Source organism: Protopterus annectens, chromosome 13.part0, assembly GCF_019279795.1.
Source record: "Protopterus annectens isolate FY-2018-M chromosome 13.part0, PAN1.0, whole genome shotgun sequence".
NCBI classification, from domain to species: domain Eukaryota; kingdom Metazoa; phylum Chordata; order Ceratodontiformes; family Protopteridae; genus Protopterus; species Protopterus annectens.
Genome location: NC_056747.1, coordinates 706,211,794 through 706,227,565, shown reverse-complemented (window position 1 = coordinate 706,227,565; position 15,772 = coordinate 706,211,794). Strand labels below are relative to the sequence as shown.

Below are 15,772 nucleotides of genomic sequence, written 5' to 3'. Positions count from 1 at the left end.
TTATCCCATGATGCAAGCCGATAACTACCCAGATCTCGTTTGGTAGCTAAGGAAAAGTTATGCAATATATTCCTCCAACTGGAGAGGAGGAGGAAGAGGAAATAATCCCTTGAAAAAGACCAAACTGATCTAGTGACACTAGGAAGCTAATTAGCTGGAAAAATTGGATCAGGACTCTTCAAGGAAGAGGAACAATCTTCTCGGTCTGACCAGGCTAGGGGGATGGTGGGAGGGACGCAAGAAAGAAGGCGAGAGAAGACAACTAACATGGAACGTTATGGTAGGTACATAACTTCTCAATGTTAAGTTGTCAATCTCGCCTTCATTCTTGCTGGATGGGACCGCGTCCCTAGCACCTTTATCCTGGGTGGCTCAATGGAACAGACTCTTGAGAACAGTGAAACCAAAATTTGCTCTGTTTCTGGAGGCCAAGTCCAATTTGTAATGTGAAACAAATGTATGAGGAGAGGCCCATGTGGCTGCTGCACAGATAGTGTCTATTGGAAGTCTAGCTTGAAAAGCTGTAGATGTAGCTAGTGCTCTAGTTGAATGGGCTTTTGGCCTAGAAGTCAACTCTTTACCTCTGAGTTGATAAATGCATGTAATCACAGAAGACAGCCACCTAGATAGGGTTACCTTGGATACCGGAAGGCCTTTCCTGTTCTCTGCATAGGATAAAAACAGTTGATCAGATTTCCTAAATTGTTTGGTTCTGTCCAAATAATATCTGAGTTGGCGGTGAACATCGAGATAATGTAGTTTTTGCTCCGCTCTATTAGAATAATTTAGGAAAAAAACTGGAAGATCAATAGATTGATTTAAGTTCATCTGCGATGCCACTTTGGGTAACAAAGACGGATTAGTCCTTAGAGAAACTCTGTCTTTATGGAAGATTAAGTAGGGAGGACGAATGCAGAGGGCATGAAGCTCAGATACTCTCCTGGCAGAAGTAATGGCGACCAGGAAGAGTGTCTTCCAAGAAAGAAATTTCAATGAACAGGTAGCCGCAGGTTCAAAGGGGGGAAGAATCAAGGATGTTAAGATTAAATTTAGATCCCACTGTGGTGGGGGGGTCTCTAATCGGAGGCTTAAGTAAAAATACACCTCTAAGGAATGCCTTGCAAAGTTTATGGGACATGATGTTGTGGTCTAACAAACCGATATGAAAATTTGAAATGGCTGCCAACTGAACTTTTACTGTGGAGGAAGAAGATCCTGACTGAAATATTTCGGCAAGGAAGTCCAAGACCGAATGAATCGGAGCAGTAAAGGGATCTATGTTCCTAGCTTTTGCCCAGAAGTAGAAACGTTGCCATTTACTAGTGTAAATCCTTCTGGTGGAAGATTTAAGGGAAGCAACTATGATATCCCGGACGGGATTAGAAATCATAGGAAGCCTGGCTAGGGACGGAAGTGGAGCAACCAAGCAGTGAGGTTGAGAGAAGGTATGGATTGGTGCAGTTGCCCCGACTGGTGGGTCAGAAGATCTGGAACCGGGTCCAGATGCCATGGCTGTACCAAAAGATAATGATGCAGGAACGGAAACCATATCTGTCAAGGCCAATAAGGTGCAATGAGAATCATCTTGGCTCTCAAGGCGGTTGCTTTCTGAATTACTTGTGGTATTAGAGGAAAGGGAGGAAAAGCATAGAGAAGTCCCCGGGGCCAATCTTGGATTAGAGCGTCTCTGGGGGGATGGCCTGGAAGGGGGAAGAGGGAGAAGAAGTCGGGGCATTTGCTGTTTTGAGGCGTAGCAAAAAGATCGCAGCAAGGAAGGCCCCACTTCTGAAAAATCTCTTCCGTCACAGATTGTTTGAGAGACCACTCGTGAGGCATGAGAATAGCTCTGCTCAACCTGTCCGCTATGATGTTGGACTTCCCGGGGATATGCGTTGCTATCAGAAACCGCTGAGAAGAGATTGCCCACTGCCAAAGTCTGACTGCCTCTCGACACAGGGGATAGGACTTGGTTCCGCCCTGCTTGTTGATATACCACCCTACGGACATACTGTCCGTTTGGACTGCAATAGTCCCCAGGGGAAGAGAGTCGTGGAGGGCTTGCAACGTTAAAAGCACTGCTCTCATCTCCAGGACATTTATATGCAGGTGGCATTCGAAAGGTTGCCAAGTGCCATGGACCATCCTGCCCTGATAATGCCCCCCCACCCGATCAGGGAGGCGTCCGATGTAACCGTGGCGACCGGGGAGGGAGGAACAAAGGGTCTGCCCTGATGGATTTGAGGGGACAATATCCACCAGGTCAGATGCCTTTTGCAAATTGGAGTTATCATGATCCTGTGACGCATGGGAAGTCGTTGAAAGGACCATTGGGTGAACAGCATCCACTGTAGGAGACGCATGTAAAAGCAGGCAAGGGGAAGAAGTGTTATGGCGGCCGCCATAAGACCCAATACTTTCAGGGCAAACCTGGCCTGAATTTTGTCGCTCTGGAGAAGCACATGGATGTGGTTTTGAATATCCAAGATCCTTTGATCTGTTAACTTTGCTGAAAGTTGTACGGTGTACAAATCGGCGCCTATAAAGGTAATAGATTGACAAGGCGACAAGGCAGATTTTTCGAAATTTATAGAGATCCCTAGCCCTCTGCAAATGTGAATGGTGTAATCTCTGGCTTGGAGAAGTTGATGCCTGGTGGTGGCAGTGAGGAGCCAGTCATCTAGATATGGAAACACCTGGAATCCTTGACGTCTCAGGTGAGCCGTAACCACTGCCATACATTTGGTGAACACTCTGGAGGCTGTAGTGAGTCCAAATGGCAGGGCTCTGAATTGGAAATGACTGGCCCCCAGCCGAAAGTGGAAAAACCTTCTGGAGCGCCTGTGAATTTTTATGTGATAGTACGCATCCTGAAGGTCCACCGAGCACATCCAATTGTCCTTGCCCAGAAAGGGTAGAATGGACTGAAGCACGACCATCCGGAATCTTGTTTTCTTTACAAACTTGTTTAGTTTGCTGAGATCTAATATTGGTCTCCAGTCCCCTGTCTTTTTTGGTACTAAAAAGAACCTTGATTAGATTCCGGATCCTATTTGGTCTGCTGGGACTGGCTGGATGGCTTTTTTTGCTAGCAGTTTTGATATCTCTGGTACTGCTAGTTCCCTTAGACAGGGTGGAACGTCTGGAAGGGTTCCCTTTTGCTGAATTGGGGTTTGGATAAAGGGAATTTTGAAACCCTCGGATATGATCGACTGTACCCATTTGTCTTGAGAAAGGGAAAGCCAGGCTTTTGGGTACAGCAATAATCTTCCCCGACTGCCTCCGAAGGTGGACAATCAGGCAACATCTCAGGGATGCTGGAAGGGTTTGTCAGAGAGAGACTCCCTGCTACCCTGATTCTGAGGACCCCCTCTGCCCCTAGGGCAGCGTCTGTTTTCCCTCCCACATTTTCCCTCCCTTCTGACCTTTTGGGTAAGGTCTTGAAGGGGTGGAGAAACGGACTACTACGGCAGAAAGAGTCTTGCCATCTTGTTCGCATCTAGTCAAGGTGTCTTTCACTTGAGGTCCGAACAAGGTCGAACCATCAAAAGGAGAGTTTGTGAAGGACGCCTTGAAGGGGTCTGCAAAATTACAAAGCCGCATCCAGGATTGACGCCTTAAAGCCACTCCTGTGCCTGCGGCCCTACTCGCTCCATCGGCTGCATATGAAATGAGCCGCATGGAGGAGTTAACAATGGAGTTTAGGATTCCTAGCTGTGAGTTAACTTTATCCTGGGACCCAACAGCTGACGGATCCTGTAAAACTTCTCCCAACTCTTTAAGAACATCTCTTTGAAGGCGGGTGAAGTGACACAAGTAGTTCAGCGACCGCATGGCAAAGGTCGCTGAAGAAAATATCCGCTTGCCGTACCTATCCATAGTCCTGGAATCCTTGTTAGGAGGATGGACAGGTACTGAAGGATCAGCTAGTTCCTTCTTGGTGGCTGCAGCCACCACCATGGCATCAACCGGGACACCTTTTGTCAAAAATTGCCTATCAGGTGGGGCCGTGATGAATTTAGAAGGCCTCCGAGGAGTGGGTTCCACCGAATCTGGGGCCATCCAAGCCTTCCGAACCACCACGTCCATAAGAGGGTCGAAAGGCGGAGACACCCAGGAGGTGGAGGGTCGAGAACCGAACGCCTCCAGGTATACCGACTCGTCCTCGGAAGGATTAAGGGAAGGCCAGTTCCCCCTCTGCTTAAGGAGTTCAAGGATGTCTGAGAAAGAGACATCCTCAGAGGGGGACCTTGGGGATCCCTCTGACTCATCCAAGTCAGTATCGGATGTAATAGACTCGGGGGAGTCTAGATGTTTCCTCTTACATGTCCTCTTACGTGGAGGCTTACCGGACGGGTCAGGAGAAGCCTCGGAAGAGGAAGATATTCCCAGTGGGGAAACCTGAGGCGTTGGATCTCTGGGTCCAGGAGCAAGATAGTGGGAAGAGACGTCAGCAGGCACTGTAGTGGGAGGAGCTGATGGAACTGACCGTTGACTACGCCCTGGGGCTAGTACACTCCTCATCACCTCGAAGGCTCCCCTATCAGAGAGGCCAGAAGGCTCCCGCTCCGAAGAGATAGGAACCCCAGGCTGCACCGACAGGGACGGCTCCGAGGCTGATGTCGGGGCTGAGCTCACCAGCGCCGAAGCTCTGAGAGGAAGAACGGGGTCGGACAAGGGTCCCATGCCACTCGCCCCCTCAGATCCGACGAGAGAGACCAGACGCCCAGATCCCTCCAATGAAGGCATCAAGGAGGAGATCGGAGCAGAGGACGACGGAGCCGAAGGGGGAGGTATCAGCTCCGAAGCCACAACAGTCACGGCTCCGAGGAGCTCCGGCTCCGCGCTCTGTAGGAGAGTCGAAGGAGGAATGTTAGGTGGATGTGTAATAGCTACCGTCTGATGAGACGGGCTATGGAGCATTTGGGCCAATGCCTGAGACTTTAATAGCCTACTCACCACTCTCTCAAGGTCGTGGTCAGACAGCCTGGATGACCGAGAAGACCGGCTCTGATGGCTCCGCTCCGAGAGCAGGGGTGATCTCGGAGCCGAATGTATAGACTCCAACGAAGGGGATCTTGATCTCTTTCTGGAGATGGGTGGAGCCGAAGGAGCCGAGGATACGTCGGCTCCAGTCGGAGCCGACAGTGAGTGCCTAGATTTAGCGTTATCAGCGCCAGGTGGAGCCAATACTGTAAGCTGTGACACAGAAGGATTGGCTCCGGCCGGAGCCGATCTCGTCACAGAAGGCAAAACAGTAGCCGATGGCTTAGGGCTTGGAGCCGAAGGCTTTACTGGTTTCAAGGGCTTCCCCGGAGCAGATTTAGTCGGGGAGCTCTCAGGCTTTAATTAGCCCCTCAGTATTAGTTTATTTCTGCGCTCCTGCAGGACTCGTGGGCTGAAGGCATGGCAGACAGAACAAGAGTCCTGCAGGTGCAGAGGTCCCAGGCAATAAACACAAGAAGTGTGACCGTCTGTCAGAGACATTTTCTGACAGCACGAGTCACACTTCTTGAAGCCTGAGACCTTTGTGTCCTTCGACATAACAGTGTCGAGGGAGCACCAAGTACCAAAAAACACACACACACACACACACACACACACACACACACACACACACACACACACACACACACACACACACACAATAAACACCCAATCCAAATAAAAATATAAAACAGGGATACAAACACACCCAAACACCACACAGAATCCCTGACAAAAAATTAGGAAAGGGGGAGGCTTAAGGCCTAACTTAGGGGAAGGGATAAATAACTGGATAAGGGGAACCACTAACGGCAGATAGGGTTAAAATCTAACCGTTAACAGTTAAGACAATAACAGAAGTGGACTAAAACGAAAGGGAGTGACTAAAAGTCTGAAAAATTGAAAACTTACCAGGAGCCGGTAAAAATGCACCTCGCAAGCGAAAGTGGCAAACGAGATCTGGGTAGTTATCGCCTTGCATCATGGGATATAGGGTTGCCTCGAGCCGGTAAAATTAGCTCTCGAGCTTTAGTAAGTGGCCGAGTCGGAGCCGAGGATCGGCTCCGAACCCATTCAGCAAGAATGAAGGCGAGATTGACAACTTAACATGTATCCTTAACTTCTCTAAGGTCAGACAACTGGGACCCCATTCGTTATTCAAAATGTCTGTAATAACAATTGCGTCTCCACTAAAATCAGTGGTAAAGGAAGACTCATAATTCTTATTTACAGATGTAATATCAGTACTTGGCCCAATGGACCCTTCTACCACCACGATGTCCATCCCTATTATAGGGCAAAATCTACTTCACCTACCCTCTTTTACTTCCTTAGCCAACTGTTCTATCAATCTGCTAGGATATCCCTCTCAGTGAACATTTCTTTTAACTTCAATACCTCCAATTCAAAGTCACTGTCCTCGGAGGTCATATGACTAGCTCTCACCAGCTGACCTTTCACTATACCTTTTTTCTGACTAAAAGGGTGGGCACTTGAGTTGGAATATGTCTCTTTCCTAAAGATTTTTGATTTAAAGCCACTTGGTGTTTTCTCAGTGGTGATATCCAAATAATGCATCTCTACCACAATGATGGGTAACCTTCAAAAAACTAGTGCTCTTGGAAATATAATTCAAAAATTCCTTCAGTCTATCCTCTGTATCCTTCCAAAAGATAACTATGTCATCCAAAAACCGTCTGTAGATGAACCAACAATCTTTAAATGAGGACTCCAAAACATATTTTTGCTCCCAGTACATAAGGACAAGGTTAGCATATATCAGGGTGCATCTAGCACCCATAGCAACCCCACTAATTTGATGGAAAAATTCCCCCTCGAAGAACAAAAAATTATTAAGCACCAGATCCATCAACTCAACACACATTTGAAATTCGTTGAAAGATAAACCACCACAATCATTAATTAACTCCTCAAACCAAACCAAACCAATATTGTGTGGAATACATCCAAATAGATCAACTACATCTATGGTGACAAACAGCAATTGTGGATGTAGGAATTCAGACTTAATACACCTTAACATGTCCCACGAGTCCCTTAAAACAAACTGGTCTTGTTGGGGGATATGTTTCAACTTTACATCAAGGTATTTTGCTAAGGGGGCAATAATGGATCCTTCAGCCGCCAATGTGGGCCTAAGTAGCGGATCATTTATATCCTTATGTACTTTGGGTTTCCCAAATATAGAGCTAACCTGGGGTTCATCATTGGATAAAAATTCAAGAGTACCTATATCAATCAAAACCTTCAAGCATTAAGTCATTCAAAGCTAAATGGATCTGCTGATGGGCAATATTAATTTCATTCTTGGAGGCCTGGTATACTTTTCTGGTTCCCCAAGAATGTCTAACATTTTTGCATCGTAAATACTGGTGTCCATGAAAACCGTAACCCTTACATATTTATTGTGCCTAATGTCATTCAATAGATTATACTCCTCAGTGGTAAGATTAGGTGAAAATCTGTTGTTTAGTATGACTATCCTAAGTTCTTTCTTCATCGTCAACTCAAAAATTTTCAACTGAGGGTGGAGGAGGGGGTTAAAAATACTTTTTCTCTTAAGACCTTCATGGACCAATCTATGTACTGTTTCACCCATCGTCATTTCCAAATTTTTCTTCCGCAGAAACATTTTAAGATCAATAATTACTCTACTAATTTCTGACTTCCGCTTGGGTAGAAAATTGATCTTTAGCAGAGAGACATATTCCAACTCTTTCCTCCGATTTAAAAGTGCCCACCCTTTTAGTCAGAAAAAAGGTATAGTGAAAGGTCAGCTGGTGAAAGCTAGTCGTATGACCTCCAAGGACAGTGACTAACTCGGAGGTATTGAAGGTAAAAGAAATGTTCACTGAGCAGGGTTATCCTAGTGGATTGATAGAAAAGTTGGCTAAGGAAGTAAAAGAGGGTAGGGCAAAGTAGGTTTTGCCCTATAATAGGGATGGACAATGTGTTGGTAGAAGTGCCCATTGGGCCAAGTACTGATATTGCACCTATAAGAAAGAATTACGAGTCTTCTTTTACCACTGATTTTAGTGGGGACGCAATTGTTTATTAGAGACATTTTGAATAACGAATGGGATAGATTCTCCCAGTTGTCTGACCTTAGAGGAGTTAAGGATACTTCCCTCATTTGTACTTTTAGATAGGGTCTGAATATTAAAAATTTGCCAGAAAGAAACTTTTCAAATAGAACTAATCATTATAAATTAGGGACATACAAATGTGGTAGATGCGCCCAGTGTCCTCTGATATCACAAGGGGAAGCAGTGACTGTAGAAGCACGTAGAAAATGCATAGCTGCGACCAGCCATTCCTCATATGAATCTATGGGTCTGGTATATATAGCTAAGTGTGGGTCCTGTCCCACTTTTTATTTTGGTAAAATGGACAGAAAGCTGAAGAGACGAATATATGAGCACACTAGGGACATTCGTAACCAAAATGTTAACGGCGCCCTATATAAACACACTTTGGTTTGTGACCAGGCTGTTTTTCTTTTTTATGTGTTAGAAGAAATTCCCCGTGATGTGAAAGGTGGTCAGTAGGAGACAAGAACTGAACACTGAGAGTTATATTGGCAGGTTATCCTTGAAGCCTACAGGGAACCTGGATTAAATGAGAATGTTTCCCTTTTACCTGTCCTGAAGTTAAGAGCAGCAAGATTGTAATGTGTAGATAGTGCTATATTTATATAAGTTTTAAAAAAAAAATGTTTTTACAATTTTAATAAAATTATTATAAATTTTAGACAATAATATTTAGGATAATAAAGTTTATGGCTACAGTTTTATACAATATTTTAATGAGAACAGGTCAGTTTACTTTAGTGCTGTGTTTGCATGGAGTCCAATATGCTTCTTTTTGTTCTGTCTCTTTAAATGTTCCATAAGTTGTTAATAGCTTTGAGTCTACTAATTATTCAGTCTGATTGTAGATATAAATAGGGGTGTGATTTTAGTTCTGTTGTTCATTTCTGATGAAGTGTTTTGACAAAAACATACATAATAAACTAGTGGCGTTAAATACCAGAAGTGCCTGCCTTTTATTCATTTGGGATTATTTGGGGCTGTGCATCTACTGGAGTTGTTTTAATCCTCGGTCTTTGGAGTGTTAAAAAAGTAGTTATGCACTCACCATAATGTTCCATCTGTGTTGTCCATTTTCATTTTTCCTCAACTGATTGGTTCAGATCCGATCCCTTGATCTGACTCGGCCATTGCTAAAGCTTGTGGCAACCTAAAACTCTCAAGTCCCTCCCTTACCCATAATGTACCAACCCCAAGTACCTCAAAGGTTGTTTGCTGATAATACCAATAATGATCTTTATTTGAGATGACATTGGTTGTTCATGGATGTTCATGGATTGACCATTATGCTGATAATAGCCATTGCAGAATTCTCATATGAAATCTGGATAGCAGGACGAGCGTTACTGCTGCCACTATGGATCCTAAAGTGTGAAGAACCAGCTGAGCGGAGATTTTGTTGCTGCAGATTATTCTTGTGACTTGTGACCTGATTGTCTCCACTCTTGAAGTGGGGGGTGAGGCTATTGTTTCTTTTGTGCTCAGAATTGCTCCTACAATGTTTAAACTTTGAGTGGGTTCTAGATAGGATTTTTCATAGTTTATAGTTATCCCTAGATGTAAACAGAGTTGGAGAATGTTGTCTCTTGCCTTCAATAGTTGATGCCTGGTCAGGGAGGAAATGAGCCAGTTGTCTAGATACGGAAACACCTAGAATCCATTTGGTCTCAAGTGAGCTGCCACTACTGCCATGCACTCAGTAAACACCCTGGAAGCTGTGGTGAGACCAAAGGGCTGTATTCTGAACTGATAATGACTGGCTCCCAACCAGAAGCGTAAGCACCTCCTGGATCATTTGTTCATCTTTATCTGATTATATGCATCCTGAAGGTCTATCAAACATATCCAGTCATCCTTTTCCAGAAACGGAAAAATGGATTGAACCATGACCATCTGGAACTTGTTTTGTCGAACTGATTTGTCCATGTTGCTGAGCTACAAGATTGGTCTCCAGTTCCCTGTTTTCTTTGGCACTAAAAGGAATCTTGAGTAAGTTCCGGATCCTCTCTGGTCTGGTAGGACCTCTTGGATGTCTCAGTTTTTCTAGCAGCTTTTGTACCTGAATAACTTCTTGTTCCCTCTGACTGGGTGGAACATTGAGGATTTTTCTGCACAGGGGAGGAGGAAGGGAAAAGAGTGTAATATATCCTCTGGAAATGATCCTCTGCACCTAGGTATCCAATGTTATTTCCAGCCAGACTCTCTGGTGCAGGGGCAGTTGACCTCTGATTGATTCCAAGGTAGGGAAATTGGGCCTCCATTCAGGAGCTTTGGAAAAACCTGCCAAGCAAAGATTCTCTGAACCTTTTGTTCTGTGGGCCTCCTCTGCCATGAGGGTGGCTTCTACCATTGGACCCCCGCCCCTGTCCCCAGGGGATCTACTTCCACGTGTCTTCAAAAGACCCTTGCGGTTTTCTGAACCACATTTTCCACTGCTTCACTGATTCCTGGAGAAGGATCTCTGCAGAGGGGAGAAATGTACACCCACTGCAGATAGGGTCTTCCCATCTTTCTCACACCTGGACAATATGTCTCTTACTTTACTGCCAAATCAGGACATGCCATCAAAAGGAGCATTGACAAATGTAGACTTGAAAGGCTCCACAAAGTCAAACATGCGCATCTAGGCATGACTCCTGATGCCAATGCCTGAACCCGCTGCTCTACTCGTTCCTTCAGCTACATGTGAAATAAGCCTCATTGAACAGTTAGAAGTAGACAGGAGGGTGACCAACTGGGAAGTAACTGAGGCTCACACTTCCTCAGATATGGATCCTGAGAGGGTATCTGAAAGCACTTTAATCAAACCTCTGTAACCTAGTGAAGTGTGCCAGGTAGTTCAGGGAACATAAGGAGAAGGTCGCTGAAGCACAGACATGCTTCCCGAACCTATCTATTGTCCAACACTCCTTGTTTGGGGGATGGATAGAAGAACTTTCCTCAACCAATTCCTTTTTCATGTTCGCCACCACAACCATGGCATCCACAGGCACACCTTTTGTCCAAAATTGTTTGTCCTCAGGAATGGTAATAATGCTGTCTGGTCTCCAGGAAATCTGCTCAGTGGTGTCTAGGGCCTTCCATGCCTGCCAAGGGATCAACTCAATGAGCTCGTTGGCGGGCAGAGTCACCCAAGAGGTAGACGGGTGGAATCCAAAAGCCTCCAGGTACATGTACTCCTCAGATGAAGGATTGCGGGGCTTCCAATCACCTCTCTGTTTTAGAATTTCCATGATGTCTTCAAAGGAGACATTGTCAGGAGGTGACCTTGGGGACCCTTCTCCCTCATCGAAATCTGTGCCTTTGGTGACGGATTCTTCTGGGGAATCTAAATGTTTCCTCTTGCACAGCTTCTTCTTCTTTGGGACCTCCTCAGTGAGATGCTCTGGGGGAGGTATCAGAAGAAATGGGAATGCCCTGCTGGGAAGCCTGGATTTTCGGTACTCACTGTCTCTGTGGAGAAAATGGTTCAGACTTTGTATGCAGAGATGACAGGGTTGGGGGCTGAAGATCCAAGGAGGTAGGGACCTGTCTGAGCTGCTGAAGCAGACATGGCTCTCTCCAACACCTCAAAGGCTGACCTCCCCTGAGAGGGACAGGACTCCGGATTCAAGAGAGCGAGCCTCTGCATCCTAGTCCCTTCCCTGCTCCAAGGAAAATCCTCCGGAGGCAGAAGCCAGAGCCGAACTAACCCAAGCTGAAGCCCCTAGGTCCAGGGATGGGACTGAAAACTTTGGAGTTGATCCCAACACCTCGGAGCCAAATAGGCAGCCATGGCTCCAAGAGGTCTCTGGCTCCAACTGAACCAAAGAACTCAGAGGAAACAATGGATCTGATGACAGAGTTATCTTCGGATCTGAAGCAAATGGAGCCGGGTGGCTTGGATTCAAGAACTCTAAAGCTTCAAAAGAAGTCAGAAGAGGATGTAAAGGAGGGGTATTCATGTATGCAATTCCTGACCTGAAGGCATAGGAGCTGAGGAAACTACTGGCATACTCTGCCCCCAGAGAGTCTTTCTCATCAGTCTGTCCATGACCAAGAGAATCTTTCTCGCCAGTCTCTCCACATCCTTTCAGTCAAATTCCTAGAAGAATGGGTAGACATCAGAGAAGATAACTTTGGTCTTTCCAGAAAAGTAGAAGGCACTCTTAATAGACCTGGGTCCAGTGATGGCGAGTATTGGATCCTTGGTAAAGCAGGTAGGCTTGAAGTCAAATCAATTGGTGTCTGATCTGGCGAAGATTTAGTCTTGTCCAAAGTCAGATCTGAAGAAGTGGATGAATCCTAGTGTTTCTTTGTCCTTACGTTTGAATCCAAGGGGGTTGTAGAATCTGAAAGCTTAGGTCTTTTAATTGTCAGAGCCAAAAGAAGCCTCTGATTTTTCAGAAGTTGTTGATGAAAAAGAGGAAGGGTTAAATGACGTTGACTTACTTTTTTTTTATCAGAGGAGGAAGCTCCAGATAATGCCTCACTGAATGCTGATGGAAGACGACATTTAAGAATCAGTTTATTTTTGCATTCAACCACAGGTTTATGGTTGAACGAGTGGCATATAGAGCAAGCTTCTTGGAGATGATGGGGTTCCAAACAATAGACACACAAAGTATGTGAATCAGAATAAGTCATTTTCTTCTGACACTTTCCACACTTTTGAAGCCAGACAGCCCTTTTCTTTTTCTACCATACTCAAGAGAGAAAAAGTTAAAAAAAAAAAAAAAAAAACTAAGGATAGAAAGTTTTTTTTTTTTTTTTTAAAGAGAAAAGGAAGTAAAAAGGGGAGGAATACCAACAAAGGTAATAGGGGAAGTGTAAAGGGAAGGAATACTAATGATAGTATTCAAAGGTACTTTCATACAAAAAGAAAAGGGAAATAACAGCAAGAATGCAGTCGTTAGGTAAGGGATATAAGCTAAGCTAGAAAGATAAAGAGATAAAATGCAAAAAAAAAACCTTCTTAAAAGAGAAAGGAAATGTTAAATTCAATCAAATACATGTATCCGCTTGAGAGCAACTGGTCACCACATCTAACACGAATAGTGGCAAACGAGATCTGAGCTACTCAGGAATGGTGCATTATGGGTAAGGGAGAAGCTCGAGAGTTTTTGGTTACCACGAGTTATTGTAATGGCTGAGTCAGATCCAAGGCATCAGATCTGAACCCATAGGGTGATGGTGATGACAGAATGAACATTGACAACATCAGATATATAAAGATCTGAACCCATAGGTTGAGGGCAAAATGAACATTGACAACATTAGATAAATAAAATTTACATGGCTTGTGATAACAGTAGGATGACCAATACAAAGAGCTAACTGTACAAATTAAATATGCCAAGAAGTAACAGCTTGATAGTTGTATCACACAGCTATGGGTAAGCCTTAAGTGGCACTGTATGATGTCCCATCAGTGGAAAACACTGCTAATTAGGAATGTAACATTTCCTTAATAGGTCTTTCAGGGAACTGATTGTTTCAGGTATCTCATACATTTCCCAGTGAAACTCCAACAAATGGGCCAAACAATTCTCCTCAAAGAAAAGCTACAAAATGCACAGAATTGCTTCCCTAAATGGTCGGTCTCCCTGAAAACCTTCAGTGGGTGGACACAGGGATCTTTGTGGTATAGAAGCCTTCATTAGAGCAGCTGCTGCCACTAAAATATCTGATTTAACAAGTTCTGCCCAGAAACACTAAACTCTGGTAGGGCACAGACACAGCTTGCTTTTTTTCTGTACCATGGCAACCATATCTGGATTATCCTAGGCTGTGTTGGTTGCTACTTTCAGTATATCTATCGATGTTGGGTAGATCTGGAAGCCTTTTGCAAATGCCATTGTTGGGGAGGAAATGAAGTCAGTAGGCCAGCTTTTCTGATGCATCTTCTCCAATATTCTCCTGAATTTGTAGTAATTCCGGAATTCAGCATATTCCTCTTTGTCCAGATCAGCTTGCAAACCTACATTCTTCCTTCTGCATGTGGCTTTCCTACTTACCTTTCAAGGAGAAGAGTCCACAGAGGAGAACAACTTTATCTTATGCCCTGAAAGGACTTAATTTCAATTATTTTTGTTGGTTTGCAAGACCTGAGACTCCCCACGGGCCCTGACCAATACAGAAGGTCCTGTGGGGGTGAAATCAATGGAATAATGTCCACAGCTGCTCTGGCCTCTTGAGTGTTAAGAATAACACAGGGCCAGTGACCAGTACCAAAGTTTCTTGTCAAAGCATTATACAAGTGAAACAACAAGAAAACACCTGTGGTAAGAAAGATGAAATGACTAAAAGAAAACTGCCGAGTGGTCCTAATGCCTGGAGCCATTGTCCAATGTGTTACAGGGAGCAGTCATGAAAGTTATTTACTTACCAGAAAAAGAAGTTATGTACTCACCATAAAGTTCCATGTTTGTAGTCCATCTCGCCCTTCAATTCTTGCATATGGGTTCGGAGCCGATCCTCGGCTCCAACTCGGCTGATTACAAAGCTCGAAGTTTCTAAGTTGGCTTGTGGCAAGGTAGGTATCCCATAATGCACTACTAATCCCCAGATCTTGTTTGCTGCTATCTATAATAGTGATATAAATGTATTTCCACAAGGAAAAACAATAGATGAAAGGTCTCCAACTCTAAGGAAGATAGACATTATCTTGTCTCCGGATCCTCCAAGGATACATGGACGGGGGTAGGTGGGTGGGTTCAAAAGAATGAAGGGCGAGATGGATTGCAAACATGGAACATTATAGTGAGTACATAACTTTATGTTCTGTAGTCCTATCTTGCCTTCATTCTTACATATGGGTCAGCATCCCTAGCACCTTTTTCTCAGGTGGCTTATGGGAATATACTCCTAAGAACCGTGGAACCAAAGGAGGCTCTACCCCTGGAGGCCAAGTCCAATTTGTAATGAGTAATAAAGGTATGAGGGTTAGCCCAAGTTGCTGCTGCACATATACTATCCATTGGAATTCTGACTTGAAAAGCGGCAGATGTGGATATAGATCTGGTGGAATGAGCTTTAATTTTAAATGGGAGTTCTTTGCCATTAGAAGAGTAAATAAAAGATATGCAATTTGAAATCCAGTTTGATAACGTTATCTTGGAGACTGGCATTCCTTTTCTCGTCTCCGAAAAAGATATAAATAATTGGTCTGATTTCCTAAACTCTTTGGTTCTATGAGGATAGAACCTTAACTGTCAGTGTACATCAAGTTGATGAAAAAATAAGTCATGTCTTACCATAACGTTCCATCTGTATTGTTGATCCTTGTTCAGTCATTACATGTGGGTATCGGTTCCGACCTCGGAACCGAGCCGGCCATCTTCCAAGCTCGCGTCAGCTACAAACTCTCGAGTTAAAACTCTTACCCAGAATTCCCCTCTCCCTGTTACCCCAGATTTCATTTGCCGCGTAGCCATTCGGTCGTGTCAAGCTACTTCTCTTGAGCTAAGTACAGAAGCAAGCTTGGAAGATGGCCGGCTCAACCTCGGAACAGATACCTACAAGTCTGGAATAAACAAGGATGAACAATATCAAATCTTATATTCCACTTTGTTTGTATGATTTGGAAAAAATACTGGGAGTTCAATAGTTTGATTAATATTTGATTGTGAACAAATCTTGGGAACGAAGGAAGGGTTAGTGCGCAGGGAAACTCTCTCTCTATGGAATATCAAGTAAGG

General features: G+C 44.4%; 1 protein-coding gene across 1 annotated transcript in view; it reads right to left on the bottom strand.

Annotated features, from left to right (window-relative positions):
• Positions 1 to 15,772, bottom strand: part of LOC122787953 (troponin C-like) — a 743,205-nt gene that overhangs the window by 205,920 nt on the left and 521,513 nt on the right. The gene's annotated exons all lie outside the window — the stretch shown is intronic.